Consider the following 15000-nt stretch of genomic DNA (forward strand, 5'->3'; position numbering starts at 1 on the left):
GTCAAAATATTACTAAAAAAATAACTAAACATGAAAAGAAGGATTTTTTTTCGTAGTTTAAGGCAGTGAAAACTCAGGAAAGAACAGCGAGAGTTCAGAAAGAGATACACAAATCATGGAGTTTTCTCGTGGACTTGTTAGAGGTAGGCAATGGGATGGATGGCGTGGGAGAGAAACATACGCAGACAAAAGGAAATTCAGTAAAGAACGAGGAAAAAAAAGAAAAGGAAGCGGCGTGAATGAAAACAGTGGCTTTCGACAGAAATGTTAATTAGGAAGAGAAAGTGCAAAGAAAAGATGCTGCCAGACGTCTTGTGGCAAAAACTGCGGACAAAGAGAGGCTAGGAAATAGTAAAAGAATGTAGGAAAATATCACGTTCCAAGAATAAGGGAGGTGCCAGTGTAATTATATCTAACAAAGGATAAAAGTATTGCGAAAACCAGCCAGTGACGAAGCAAAAAATAAGGAGAGATTATTTGTTTTTTTTTTCAATAAGACCAGTATCCTAGCTATTGGAGATACGAGGCACCTTGTAAAATAACGGAATGCTCATCAGAACCGCATACCGTTAAAATAATAAGAGATTAATCATGATAGAGGAAGACAACATGGAAACATTTACTAGGCAATCATTCAATAGTTAAGGAATTAATAGCCGATGGAGAAGTCCTGTTCGTAAATTAAGGTAATGCTAATCAAATCTCTTAATATTTGATAAACATTGCATTAACTCTCTGTATGTCTTCTAGATTATAAGACAAATCTTAGGAAATAGTCTTGAAATTGTATCCACTAATTTAATAACCATAATTGTGGAAGCAGGTTTGTGTTAAGTAGCTCAACATTTACTCTTCTGTCGCGTCTGGAACTGTAAGAGACTCGTGAAATATGATTTTAGTGATCGTATTTCTTTTCAAATTAATTTGACTTGAAATTTTATTTGTTTTAACTTATTTCCATGAAGTTTAATCTTGCAGCATGATTCATGGGTGTATTATTCAATTTCGCTTTCCCTGCACGGCATTAGAAAAATAAATGAATAACTGCGCAGACTTGTAAGGTTCATTTGTGCGAAACTAGAAACAAAAAATGTAAGGGAAAAATTCAGATAGAAAAAGAGTGACGTTTTTCAAAACTAACTGGAGACAGAAAGGAAAAAGAATAACGGTTGTCTCAAACACACACACACACACACACACACACGGTAGCTCAGTGGTTAGAGCGCTGGCTTCACAAGCCAGGTGACCGGGGTTCGATTCCCCGGCCGGGTGGAGATATTTGGGTGTGTCTCCTTTCACGTGTAGCCCCTGTTCACCTAGCAGTGAGTAGGTACGGGATGTAAATCGAGGAGTTGTGACCTTTTTGTCCCGGTGTGTGGTGTGTGCCTGGTCTCAGGCCTATCCAAAGATCGGAAATAATGAGCTCTGAGCTCGCTCCGTAGGGTAACGTCTGGCTGTCTCGTCAAAGACTGCAGCAGATCAAACAGTGAAACACACACCATTTTCCATCAGACTATGTCTTCTTATTTGCCTTCATAACTATATGTCGATCTATCTGTCTTTGTATATATTTATCTATCTTTCAACTTATTTACTTATGTCTGTCTGTATGTCTAGTATGTTTATATTTATGAATCTTACCATGTCTCAGTCTCTCTCTCTCTCTCTCTCTCTCTCTCTCTCTCTCTCTCTCTCTCTCTCTCTCTCTCTCTCTCTCTCTCTCTCTCTCTCTCTCTCTCTCTCTCTCTCTCTCTCTCTCTCTCTCTCTCTCTCTCTCTCTCTCTCTCTCTCTCTCTCATGAGAGCTTCCTGCAAAGGAAGACAGTACGCTAACAAGCACGAGAGTCATAAACGTGAAAACAAAGGTACATCTGTGAAATTAAATCATATAAGTGTTTATAGAGAAAGAATATCAACATTCCGTTCATCATTTGTAAGCGTCAAATGTCCGGATGTTATTTTTTAATTGTTTCTTTCCTCATGTGAGTAATACATTTTTCGTTTTTTTTTTCTCTAAGATTTTAACTATATATATATTTTCTTATGTTTACTTTTTAATTTCTTCAACAAAATATTCAACATTACTTTTTTTTAAACTAATCATAATACTTCACTTAATTTCTTTCATTACGTCTAAAGTTGCCGCTCTTCATACCTCTGTATGTAATGTTTATGTGCTAATATTGCCCCATTTTTTTCATGCATGGTTCGGAGTTTTTCATTATTGCGGTGTTTTCCTGTTTCTTTTTATCTTTTATTTTGCGCAAGTTGAATCAGAGCGGTCAGAAGTTTTGCTACAGATGTTTTTATGTTAATCAAAGTTTCCTGGAAGGGCTGTGTGTGTGTGTGTGTGTGTGTGTGTGTGTGTGTGTGTGTGTGTGTGTGTGTGTGTGTGTGTGTGTTTACAGTATTTTGAAGAGGATTTTCTTAATTAATGATGTTAATAACTAAAGTGAGTTATGAGAAAAATAGTTTCATTCTCTCTCTCTCTCTCTCTCTCTCTCTCTCTCTCTCTCTCTCTCTCTCTCTCTCTCTCTCTCTCTCTCTCTCTCTCTCTCTTTTCTACCTACCCACTCGCCTACCCTCTTACTTACCTTGTCTCTTTGAAGTACATATTTTTGCATCTTTTTGCTGAAAAAAAGCTTCCTCACTTTTTTTGTTTTGAGTTTTTTGTGGGTGTCGGAAACAGAGGCATATGTTGTAAAATTGGAAGAGGTTACATAAAATGTGGGCGCCGAGGAGTATTTTAGGAGAAAAGGAGGAGGAGGAGGAGGAGATAGTATATGCGGGTGAAAGAGAGAGAGAGAGAGAGAGAGAGAGAGAGAGAGAGAGAGAGAGAGAGAGAGAGAGAGAGAGAGGCTTAGAAACGTCCAGGGAGAGATAGGACAGGAAATGGGGATATGGAGAAGAGGGGATATTGGCGGAAGATAAAGAGAATTTTGGAGTGGTGGCAGAAAAGTACACACACACACACACACACACACACACACACACACACACACACACACACACACACACACACACACACACACACACACACACACACACGTTCTCTTTTTATCTTTCCCATCACTAGTTTATTATTATTTTTTTTTTCATAAACGTCTTTTTTGGTATCCTCGTTATGATGCAGCACCATTATGTTCCTCTCCAGTTTCATAGTGTTGCTCTCCTGTGTCCTAAATATGGCCTCAAATAATCCTCATACCCAAAAGTGTATCTCTTTGTGTCTTTTATCTATCCCTTTCCGGCACATCATTACCATTCTCTCTCCTCTGATCCTGCACTTTTTTCTCTCCCTCTCTAATTTAGCATACCTCCTCTTCCCTTTTCTCTCTCCTTCACCCGTGCACACCTCCTCATGTTTCCTATTTGAAGATCACCAGCTATACGAATACCAATGTGCTTCTGCTTATAAAGACTCCTTACTCATTTGTCTTTACTCTTCTTCCCACCACACTAACGAGAAGTATAAGTGGAAGTGTGTGTAGGTAAGTGGAAGGCAGGTGAGTCTTTGGAATATGTAGTGATAAAAGCACGAGGAACGGAGGGAGACAATTGAGAGACAACCTAAAGGGTCGTCGTCTACATGTTGCCTTTATTGCCACATACGCTTGAAAAATTTTCTGTCTACCCTTTACTATGTCAGCAAGAGAGGGACACCCACTCTCAATGCAGCACAAAAAGTTAGTAGTAGTGATACGAACCCCCAACATCTGCTTAAGGCCCCAGTTATACAATTTGTTGATGGGTTTGAAGTCACCACTCAGCCATGACTCACACCCGTACAATACAGACGACACGAGCGCCGCGTCGAACACTCTGCGCTTAACATAAAAAGGAACATCATTATTTTTCTTTACAAAAGATACAAACTTTAAAATGTGACATATTTTGCTATTTGCGTGTGTCATTATATCAGCTGTTACAGAGCCTTGACTAGTAAACACACTTCCAAGATACATATATTTTTCACAAAAATCAATAAACACATCATCGACATTTAAAGTCAGTCTATCCTCCTCAGTACCACATATCACAAAAACTTTGTTTTACTTTGATTGATCTTCATGTTCCTTCTATCACAAAACTGCTTTAAAAGTTTAACTTTTTCAATCATTCTAGCACGCGAAGTGGCGAGCAGCACCGTGTCGTCCATGAGTACCAGAATATGCAGCCACGACAGGAAACCATCTGGTTCACAATTTTCTTTTATCAACTTAATAATATCATTAACGAATATGATAAAGAGCAAACATGATGTAGGCGAGCCCTGGCGGACCCCTACACCGTGGCTGTCACTACTACAGTACCCAGCACACTTTGCGTCACACTATACATGGCAATGATAGTAATCAACATCACAACCCCACAACCAAGACTTTTTAAAATATCAAATAATTGCTTCCTTGGCACACGATCGTATGCATTACTAAAATCTACAAACGTGACAAATAACTTTTGACGCTTACGTTTGGCGGTATCTACTAACAACCGTAGAGTCACAATATGTTCTACGCATCATCTGTTGGCTTGAGCACCTGCTTGTTCACGGTAAGGTACAAACCAACGCTGAAGCCTGGCACACATTACCATATCAAATAGCTTGGCCATACTATTAATAACACTTATACCCCGATAGTTATTTACGCACGTCTTAACACCCCGCTTAAACACCATGAACATTTTTGCCATCTGCCACGCTTCTGGATAACAACCTGTCATAAAGATGGCATTAAACAAGGCAGTTATGGTAACAATCCAATGGGAGGTAACACTTTTAATAGGCCTGGAGACAAACCATCGGGACCGCACGCCTTCTCCGCCTTTAGCCTACGGAGCTGGTCATCCACCTCCCTCACATCAATGTTATCATCTAATATTGGGATATTAATGCCTGTCAACAATTACTCGTACTGGCTGGCTTAATGGAACGAGTGTTATTACAGATGCTTGAGTATGCACGTTGTATCTGTGTGTGTGTGTGTGTGTGTGTGTGTGTGTGTGTGTGTGTGTGAGTGTTTATTTATGTGTGTGATGTTTTCTAGCTTTTTTTTGACATTTTGAATTGAATCGAAATGCTTGCGTTTGAAAAAGACCTGCATTTTTGGACAAAATTCCCAAAGTTTTAATTTATGGATTAAAACTGCGGCTAGTCCTGTCGTGTTTGGCGTTCATGTCAATGCGGCATTTATTCGTATGCATATGTGTGTGTGTGTGTGTGTGTGTGTGTGTGTGTGTGTGTGTGTGTGTGTGTGTGTGTGTGTGTGTGTGGGTGTCGCTGTGTGTAGGTATACGTTGGTCTCATTATGTAAGGAAAAGAATGCATCGTTGGGTGACGCGCACAATGGGTGATCGAACGCAGCAAAACAAGCCTCTGTATCACGTTTCATGTAGGCAGCTTTGGGTTTGTGCCGCCTGCGGGTGAGCGCGACGTATATCTTTTTTTTTTTTCTTTTTTTTTTTTTTCTCCGTGAACTAGGTGGTGGTGGAGAACGCTCCTCTTACCGCTCCCTATTCTAACGTTGCTCTGTTTTTTCCTGTTGTTTCATAGCTGTTGTGTGTACTGGCAGTGGCTGGGGTGTGTACCTGTCATGGTGATTCTCCCCTGTCTCCTCTGCCTCTTACAGGAATGTAGGTCACGTTGCTTGTGCTGGCAGTGGTTTTGGGGGCATGTTTGTGTTTGTCATGGTACGAGTATCTCCGTTCCCACCACTACCTTCACAACTTGGGGGAATGCTGGCTAAGTATTATATAAATTTACTACTGGCTTCAAGTGTAACAAATATATTTTAGTGTATTTCATAAGGGGATAGGATGTAGCTATGTAATGGCGAATGTGTAACAAGTTTTTGTAATGTCGTCAGGAGTTAGTGGATATTATCTTTTTCGCGAATAGAAACAAGCAGCCATGGATGAAAATAAAACAAGCCTATTGCATACTTATAATATTTTCGTCCGCTTTTAAAGGGAACTATTTACAACTGATATGAAAATAAGCTGAAAGAAATGAGTCAAATTAAGTAAATTAAGTCTGCCAGATGCGCCTCATTATAAATGAAACATTCAGATGTTCCTTTTAACAACACTGAGTTTGTGAATTTGGCGAACATTCATACTTGTCAGTAGCTTGTGTAATTTTATCCCATTCTCTTCTTCCTCCCCTACGAACCCCAACGCTGACGCTCCCTCCTGCTGCACCCTCCTGTTATTTACACATTTGTTCAGTGCAGTACTGCCTCCACCGGAACGCTACTCATCCTGCTCCATTTGTTTGTACTTTGTAGGATCGGGAGCTTGTTTTGGAGTTAAGGAAATGGAAAGATAGATAAGATATATATATATATATATATATATATATATATATATATATATATATATATATATATATATATATATATATATATAGAGAGAGAGAGAGAGAGAGAGAGAGAGAGAGAGAGAGAGAGAGAGAGAGAGAGAGAGAGAGAGAGATAAATGTATGTATGGTTATTTATGCAGAAATATTAGTGTGTACATTTAAATTTTCTCTCTTAACTGAGGAATGCTTGCTTCCCTTTTCGCTTCGAGGTGAAGCAAAGGTGAAGCCTGCTCGCCAGACGGATGTAGCATATGGCTCTTATCACTAGATGCAGGTGGTCTGTGCTTTGCAGAGAGAGAGAGAGAGAGAGAGAGAGAGAGAGAGAGAGAGAGAGAGAGAGAGAGAGAGAGAGAGACAGAATTTTCATTCATTAGACTAGTATCAAATAAGCGAAAAAATGTTAAAGATTACATGATTATAGAAAACACTACATTCTTTAGTACATTCTCACAGGTGCTGTCTTATACAGCACACAGCAATGATATATATCACACATAGGTTGGCTAAGTAATTACCATTGCTCTTCCCTCCCTCCCTGTTATTTCCAGACTCTGCAAAAGTCCCAAAGCTCCCACAGCTCTGTCATGTATCCCTAAACTCTCATTATAGGATTTTGAAGGCACTTATGAATCTTAAAGCACCAAGAGAATTCCTGCACCCGTCTGGAAGTTAAGCCCACATTTCAACGAGTAGCAGCGATTTACGTGAGACTTGTAGATTTTGTCCGTAACTCTCAAATACTTTCACTGTCAGGAACGTGCATGACCTATTGCATTAGTGGTTCTGTTGAGTCAACACGGTGAGAGGCGCAACTGAATTCGCTTATACTGGGAATTGAATCTAAAGGTAATGTTTATGCATGGATTCCCGAATCAAGAGTCGTGCGTTACTTAGTGACTCCTGCTTGTAAAGAAAGTGTGTTTTTGTTTCCGAGTCTTTGTAGTGAATTGCCGCACTTTGCTCGTAATGAGATGAGGAGAGAAGTCAGTTGCGCAATGCACATGTCTTGAAGTTTAGAGAGAGAGAGAGAGAGAGAGAGAGAGAGAGAGAGAGAGAGAGAGAGAGAGAGAGAGAGAAACAGCTGTATGTATTACAAGATCTATTACATCAGCATGAAGGACATGATGTGGCCGTGTAACTTTCCAGGAAGCAAGAAAATGAAATGAGCGAGTCTTTTAAGTTATAAAAGTTTTTTTTCAGTCAAGATCATGTCGCATATTGTTTCAACATACAAGTTTCTCAACACAAATGTGTGTAGAACAGAAAGATGAAAAGAAAAGAAAATGGAAACTGCTTGTGAGAAAGTAATTTGGGATCGTTTTCGGGTGGTTTTGGGAGTGAACATTTAGTACAAGTGGCATACAATGAAAACTTAGGTATTTATTGCCACTTAAACTTTATTATTTCCTTTACGTGTACGAGCAATTGCGTGGGAAAAGGTTTCAATTTCTTAGGGAAGGAAAGGAGTTTCAGATTTTATGGAGCTGAAAAGACGTTCAATTTTCCTGATTCTTGGCCACACCACCACTACCACCACCATCACCATCATTACCTGTATAGCTCCCTTCCAGAAAAGAGTTTTGGATTTTATGGACTTGAAAATAAAAGGACAACCAATACTGCAATCTAAAACATTCCTCTCTTTACAACCACCACCACAAAAAAAAAAAAAAACTTTCCATTACACGACTAGTCTGGAACTCCTGCCTGCTTCTATATCTCCATCTTTCTCCGACTTAACTTCTTTTGAGAGAGGTATCAAGACATTTATCCCTGATTTTTTAATAATTCTTTTTATTCTTTTATAGAGATTACAATTCAAGTGGGCTTTTTTATAATTTTCATTTTTATGGCCTTGGTAATTCTTCCTCTTACAGAAAAAAAATGACTACCTCAATTTCATCACCACTACCACATAGCCACAGGCACTTCTAGTTCCACCACCAACACTGCCTTCACCGTCTTATCACTACAAACACTTCTAATTACATTATTTTTTTCTTTTTCCTTATCGTACCCACCGACCTTACCTTTTGTCTCTCCTCTTTCCCTCCTTGCTTTATTTCCTCGTCTTTCATCCCTTTTCCCTCGCCTGCTTCCTCGCGTGGTGATGTGCGTGGTGATGCGAACGAATAGATGTTTTTGCCTGTTACCGTCACCAACCTCGCCCGTGATTGCCTGATATCGGAGTTAAATCCTTTACAGCTTTGTGTTCGACTCCCCTTTCTTGTGGACTACCTCTGTTCGGGATTAATGGTATGTATGTGTGTGTGTGTGTGTGTGTGTGTGTGTGTGTGTGTGTGTGTGTGTGTGTGTGTGTGTGTGTGTGTGTGTGTGTGTGTTTCAATCGTAGATGGTAAGATTGTGGGAATTATGCACTGGTAGTTAGTAGATGGTCTCCACAAACAGCTTAGTAAGGACCTAAGGGTCTGTTGCTGTTTGTCTTCTTTTGTATTCCTTTGTATGTTACAGGTGAAATTTTTTTTCACTTCTTACAAACTAGTCTAGGAGAACAGAAAGAAGCGGCAAGCTTGCAGTAACTTGATCACGTACCAGTGGGTCCAATTGGCAATAAGCAAGCAATGGTTATCAATGCTCTCATATGAATTTTCTCTCTCTCTCTCTCTCTCTCTCTCTCTCTCTCTCTCTCTCTCTCTCTCTCTCTCTCTCTGCCGTCGCTCATGTACGCGCGATTGAACATTCTCGGGTTCCTTTTCATCAGCAAATTGAATTCCCTTTATATATTACCATTGTGTGATTGTCTCAACATTCAGTTTTCCATTTTCAGATTTTTTTTGCGTTTGTATGCCTCGGGGGATAACCTCGTTATGCCTCGTAAAAAGTCAGTTTTATGCTCAATAGCTAATGGTGTGGACAGAATGTTAGATATTATGTAGATCAATTAATTGATATATGTATATATATATATATATATATATATATATATATATATATATATATATATATATATATATATATATATATATATATATATATATATATATGATCTACAAGATAATGTTTCTATAAGCGGACTGTTACCAGAATTTGGTGAGATGACGGCAAAAAGTAGTTACCTTTTTTTATTGGCAAAGGCACTTAGGTAACTGAATTTAATTTGAATTTTAGTGACTAATTCTTTATAAATCCGTGGAATGGCAATGAAATGGCTTTCCTGTATCAAAATGTTCTTTTTTTGTACATGTGGTCAGTATCTTATGGTAGACTAGCACATGGATAACAGTACATTAATGATAATGTTTCCTTTGCTTGATCCACTGATGTATAGGATACTTGGAAGGATCCTTATTTATTAGGCGGCACAGTTTCATCTAATGGCCTGCTGCTATCATTGATGTTTCTTTCATGAATAATTCTCTATTTAATTATTGTTGAAGCTGCACATTTTGCAGGTAATCTGTGAGATGGAATTGTGTCTTGCTCAAATGAGAATATTGTTGATACTATATTTTAGCTTTATTGAAATGATGAACGTATGCATAGATAGACACACGGATGTACAAAGAGCTACATATATAGATACATACTACACACACACACACACACACACACACACACACACACACACACACACACACACACACACACACACACACACACACACACACACACATACACACATTACACACACACACACACACACACACACACACACACACACACACACACACACACACACACACACACACACACACACACACACACACACACACACACACACACACACACACAGAGAGAGAGAGAGAGAGAGAGAGAGAGAGAGAGAGAGAGAGAGAGAGAGAGAGAGAGAGAGAGAGAGAGAGAGAGAGAGAGAGAGAGAGAGAGAGAGAGAGAGAGAGAGAGATGAACTTGTTCAGGTATACTAACATGTTGATACAGTTTGGAAAGAGAGAGAGAGAGAGAGAGAGAGAGAGAGAGAGAGAGAGAGAGAGAGAGAGAGAGAGAGAGAGAGAGAGAGAGAGAGGAGGAGGAGGAGAGAATGTATGAGAGTGCCTTGTTACGCTAAGATGTCACAGCTTAGATTGCTGCTACTATTCAACCACCACCATCACTACCACAACCACCACCACCACCACCACCACCACACACATGCTTCCTCCGTCTCTGCCTTTTCGTTGGAACATAAAACTTCTGAACGACTCTTGCGGCAATAACCATCTCTTAATCAGGGTTCATTTAACTTGTGCGTCCTTTACATTCAAAATTAATCTGGGTTAGAAATCGGTTTAGAGTACGGATTAACAGAGCTGGGCATGAGTCTTTATATGGTGAGAGAGAGAGAGAGAGAGAGAGAGAGAGAGAGAGAGAGAGAGAGAGAGAGAGAGAGAGAGAGAGAGAGAGAGAGAGAGAGAGACGAGTTCGGTGTTTTAATCCAATCCCTAAATTTACATAAAAGGGTAAATTTGAGTGAGGAATAAAGTTAGATTCAAAGGAACGCCATTAGGAAGAGAGTTAAGAATGTGAGAAATTAATGTAATCACTTTTCTAATCAAGGAATCTTTTTTTTTTTTTTTTTTTTGTGTGTGTGTGTGTGTGTGTTTGTTTGTTTGTTTTATGGATAATGAGTGTTTACTACCACTACTACTAATACTGCAACTACAACTACTACAACTACAACTACAACTACTACTACTACTACTACTACTACTACTACTACTAACCGCCATCACTATTGCCACAACCACAACCACCACCACCAATACCATATATTAATTAGCGGGCTCTTAAGTTTCACATAGCTTACCTCTCTCTCTCTCTCTCTCTCTCTCTCTCTCTCTCTCTCTCTCTCTCTCTCTCAGGATGGTTGGGCTTCTAGGAGCAGATTTGCCTGAAGGTGCGGGCGGCGGCTGAGCTCTGCCTTAGTGACGTCTTGGTATTTCATTAGGCCTCTTGCAATGAGCGCCTGTGTGTGGCCGTGACCTCCCCCTTAATGCCGCTGATTAGTTGCCGTCTTTTTTTCATCTTTTAGTTTCAGTTTCCCACGTTTTTCTCTAGAGGTTGTAAATTGAGGTTGGCCGTTGATTAGAATTTTTTTTTTCCTGTTTATTATTTTATGGATTGTTTTAAGTCTGGAAGAGTTATAAAGATGAAAATGAAAAGAAAAAAGGAAGGAATAAGGTTGAGCTTTTGAGTGAGTTACTTCCGGTTGTAAAATAAACACGGAAAGCAAAAAAAAAAAAAATAGAATAAAAGAAGAAAGATAATCTCGTGAATAAAAATATTGGACTAAAGGAACTTACCAAAATTATATACGTGGCTGTCACTTATTACCACGCGACCTTATGGGGTGAAATGACCTGGAATTGTTTGCTTGATCATAACAAGAGTGAGAAAGATGGAAGGATGGTTGAGAAAATTACCCTGGGCGTGAAAATGAACGATTCGACAGAGAGAGAGAGAGAGAGAGAGAGAGAGAGAGAGAGAGAGAGAGAGAGAGAGAGATGGAAAAAGTAAAGACCTTATGAGAAATGAAGAGGTATGATGAATGGAAAGGAATGCAAAAAAAATGGGAATGGAGGAAAATTATTGAGGTGGAGAAAGATATAACAAGGGAGCACGCGTCAAAGAACGAGAGATGAGGGCAAGATATATGAAAGAAACTAATTCATTTTCAGAGAAGGAAGCGTGTGGATAGGAAATGGACTTAGATTATCTGAGAGAGAGAGAGAGAGAGAGAGAGAGAGAGAGAGAGAGAGAGAGAGAGAGAGAGAGAGAAAGAGGGTGGGAAAGAAAGCGTTGGAACAAGAAGAGGAAATTAGAGGCGAAAAGTTAAAGTGAAAGATCAAGTCTAAAGGGAAAATAAATGAAAAATGAAGGGAATAGGAAAAAGAGTACTTCCATAGAGAACAGAATCTCATTTTAAATTCTACATCCTTTTTTATTGATTTTTTTTTTAGAATGAGAGAAAGGGAGACTATGGAATATTTTTTTTATCTCCCTTAGATATTGATTTTCCTAAGGCTAGGCTGAAGAAGAGTCCCTTCCTACCTTTCAGAAGCTTGTGTACTTGCCTCCTCACCCCTCCACCTCCCTCTTTCCTCAGGGCACACTTACCTAACAGAAAAGGGGCGCCTCCATTCCTCACCCTGTTCCTCCCCTTCCCTTCACAACCCATCATTCCAAGGTCACTCTTCTCTAAGGGACATTGTCTATCACACTTCCATCCATGTTACCCCATATCATGACCCTCGCCCCTTATCTCACGTGGAAGAGAAGCTATCACATCCTGAGTTTCCCCTTCCCATCTCTAGTATAGCATCCCTGATCACTTTCCCATCTCTGTTATCATCCTTGTCCCTCACATCTCGCTTCCTCACTCCCAGCATCCCCTATCACTGTCGTATATATCTTGTGGTTCATATTTCTCGTTTTCCTCAACACCTGTGAGGTCTCGCGCTCAAAACATAGGATGCTCTCTCCGGCTCTCCTTGCGTTCACATTATTCGCGACACGTGATGTTTCTTTTTATTTGTCCACCCTTGGCGCCACCCCCATCCCGTCTTCCATCGTTCTTTTCTTACAGTACACATTGACCCCCATTAACGTTGTGAATGGCATCTTATTTACTCTCACTACTTCAATCATTTTGTCATCATCATTTTTCTTTTCGTAACGTTTCTCCTCTCGCTCCCCATTCTTGCTGTAACCACAACTAATGATACTTCACTGTTACTATTGTTGTCATCACTATCATCATCTTCGTCATCCCTGCATTATTGCCACCATCACCATTACCATCACAAGTCTCTTCATTTTTGTCATCTCTACTTATCATTACTCGTCACCATTTTCTATCTCGCTGTCACCATTACCATCAACACAGTTAACACCCCTTCCATTTGCAGCACAATTGCCATCATCACCCACCACCATTACTACCATCACTGTCACTGTTACGGCCATTACCACCACCATTACTGTCATCAGCCTCGATTGGTATCGAGAAGACTATAGCTATAAAACTCACACAAACCTATTCTTCATCTGATCTAAAGGAAAATATGTCCTCTGCCAACTCGTCATTTACCATTTGTGCTCTGCATCTGGCAATGAAGAACACGTCCATCATCCTTTGCTATACGTGACCATTATTTTTTCTCCCTTTAAATGAGTGTTTTATCGGTTAAAAAAATTTCCTCTTTGTACGTGTGTTTTCTTCTGTGTTTGGAGTTACCAATGAAAAGTTTATGTCCTGCCTCAACCTTTCTTGAAAACCAAGCATACATTAGGCATTTCATTTATTGTTGTTTCTCTGTTCGTTTGCTGAGGGAACCCCTTAACTATCACGTAACTATCAAGGTTGATAAGAAGGTATCAAAGTGGCACTTACCTAAGAAGACTAATCTAAAGGCAACAGCAGCAGCAGCAGCAGCAGCAGAACTAGTAGCAGAAGGAGGCGGCAGACACAACAGGGACCACGAGGATAGCAGGACGAGTAGCATGTTGGGCCACTAGGGGAGAGGCGCCAGGATATGCTGCTCGACCTTACTTGCGAGTTCGAGGATACTAGTGTACGTGAGACGCAGGTCACCACCCTTACCACCACTACAACCACCACAAACACTTTCACCGTCGCTTTCGCTACCGCCACTACCACCGTCGTCACCGTCACTAGTACCGCCGCCGCCACCACTGCCGCCTCTCACACACATGCACCTCCCGCTCCCTTCTTGCTGCCACGACGCGGGAGAGTGAGGCGGATGCCTCTGTATGGTTGAGGTTCACGCGCTATCTCACACACAGGTTTTTGGGCTGGAGGGAGTTCAATATTCCGCACAAAAGGTCATAATCCGGGAATACCATGGGCCGCCCCACTAAATCCCCACCAGATGCCTGAGGCCCGCATCATCATCAGGCGCAACACGCGGGAGAAGGAGCGTCCAGGTCCTCGTGGATCACACTTTTCAACTGGCGCTCATTTCAACGCCTAAATTGCGTACAATTGTTGTTTCCCCATTACTAGTTTGGACTCTTTCTCTAACGCACTCTCTACCTCTTAGCGGTACGAAGCGGTCGAGCGCAATCGGTCCCGAGATTGGAACATTGCACCGTCAGGAGGGAGCGTCGAGCAGCGTGCTCCCCTCACCTTGCTGCTGCGGGTGGAGGAAGGGGAGTGAGGCGTCACGCGCGAGTCCGACCTACTGGCTGTCTGTGAGGCGAGGCTGGGGGAGCGACGCTTGGGGGAGCAGCGCGGCGAGCTGTGTGTGTTTGTGTGTGTGTGTGTGTGTGTGTGTGTGTGTGTAGCCTGTGTTATGCTACTAATGGGGGTGTAAGGCTCGTGCTGTCCCTAATGAGCCTGCTTTCGTTGTGGCTCAAAACACTCCCTGCTTCGCCTCTCTGCATTTTGAGATTTTAGAAATTACGGACTAATATTGGCATTTGCTTGACAATACCACTGAACTTCACCAAATTCTGTTATGTGTGTCTGTCATTCACTTAATCAGTCAATCTGAATATACCACTATAAATAAAATTGTCTGCACCGCTAATGGATGGAAGCTGGACAGTGCTTCACATACTCTTCAAGTATACTCGTATATATATATATCGTATATATATATATATATATATATATATATATATATATATAGGCGCTATAGGCTATATACATATATATAT

The 15000-nt window shown here is 40.6% G+C and overlaps 1 protein-coding gene across 3 annotated transcripts in view; it reads right to left on the minus strand.

Moving 5' to 3' along the window:
• Positions 1–15000, minus strand: part of LOC123508136 (PDF receptor-like) — a 310821-nt gene that overhangs the window by 205107 nt on the left and 90714 nt on the right. Inside the window, exon 1 of one of the 3 annotated variants that reach the window (XM_045261652.1) lies at positions 13712–14543. The exons of the other annotated variants lie outside the window; for them this stretch is intronic. The gene's annotated coding sequence lies outside the window, so the exon portion shown is untranslated. Of the gene's footprint in view, positions 1–13711; positions 14544–15000 lie in introns of those variants that run through there. 3 annotated transcript variants of the gene reach the window in all.

Source organism: Portunus trituberculatus, chromosome 24, assembly GCF_017591435.1.
Source record: "Portunus trituberculatus isolate SZX2019 chromosome 24, ASM1759143v1, whole genome shotgun sequence".
NCBI classification, from domain to species: domain Eukaryota; kingdom Metazoa; phylum Arthropoda; class Malacostraca; order Decapoda; family Portunidae; genus Portunus; species Portunus trituberculatus.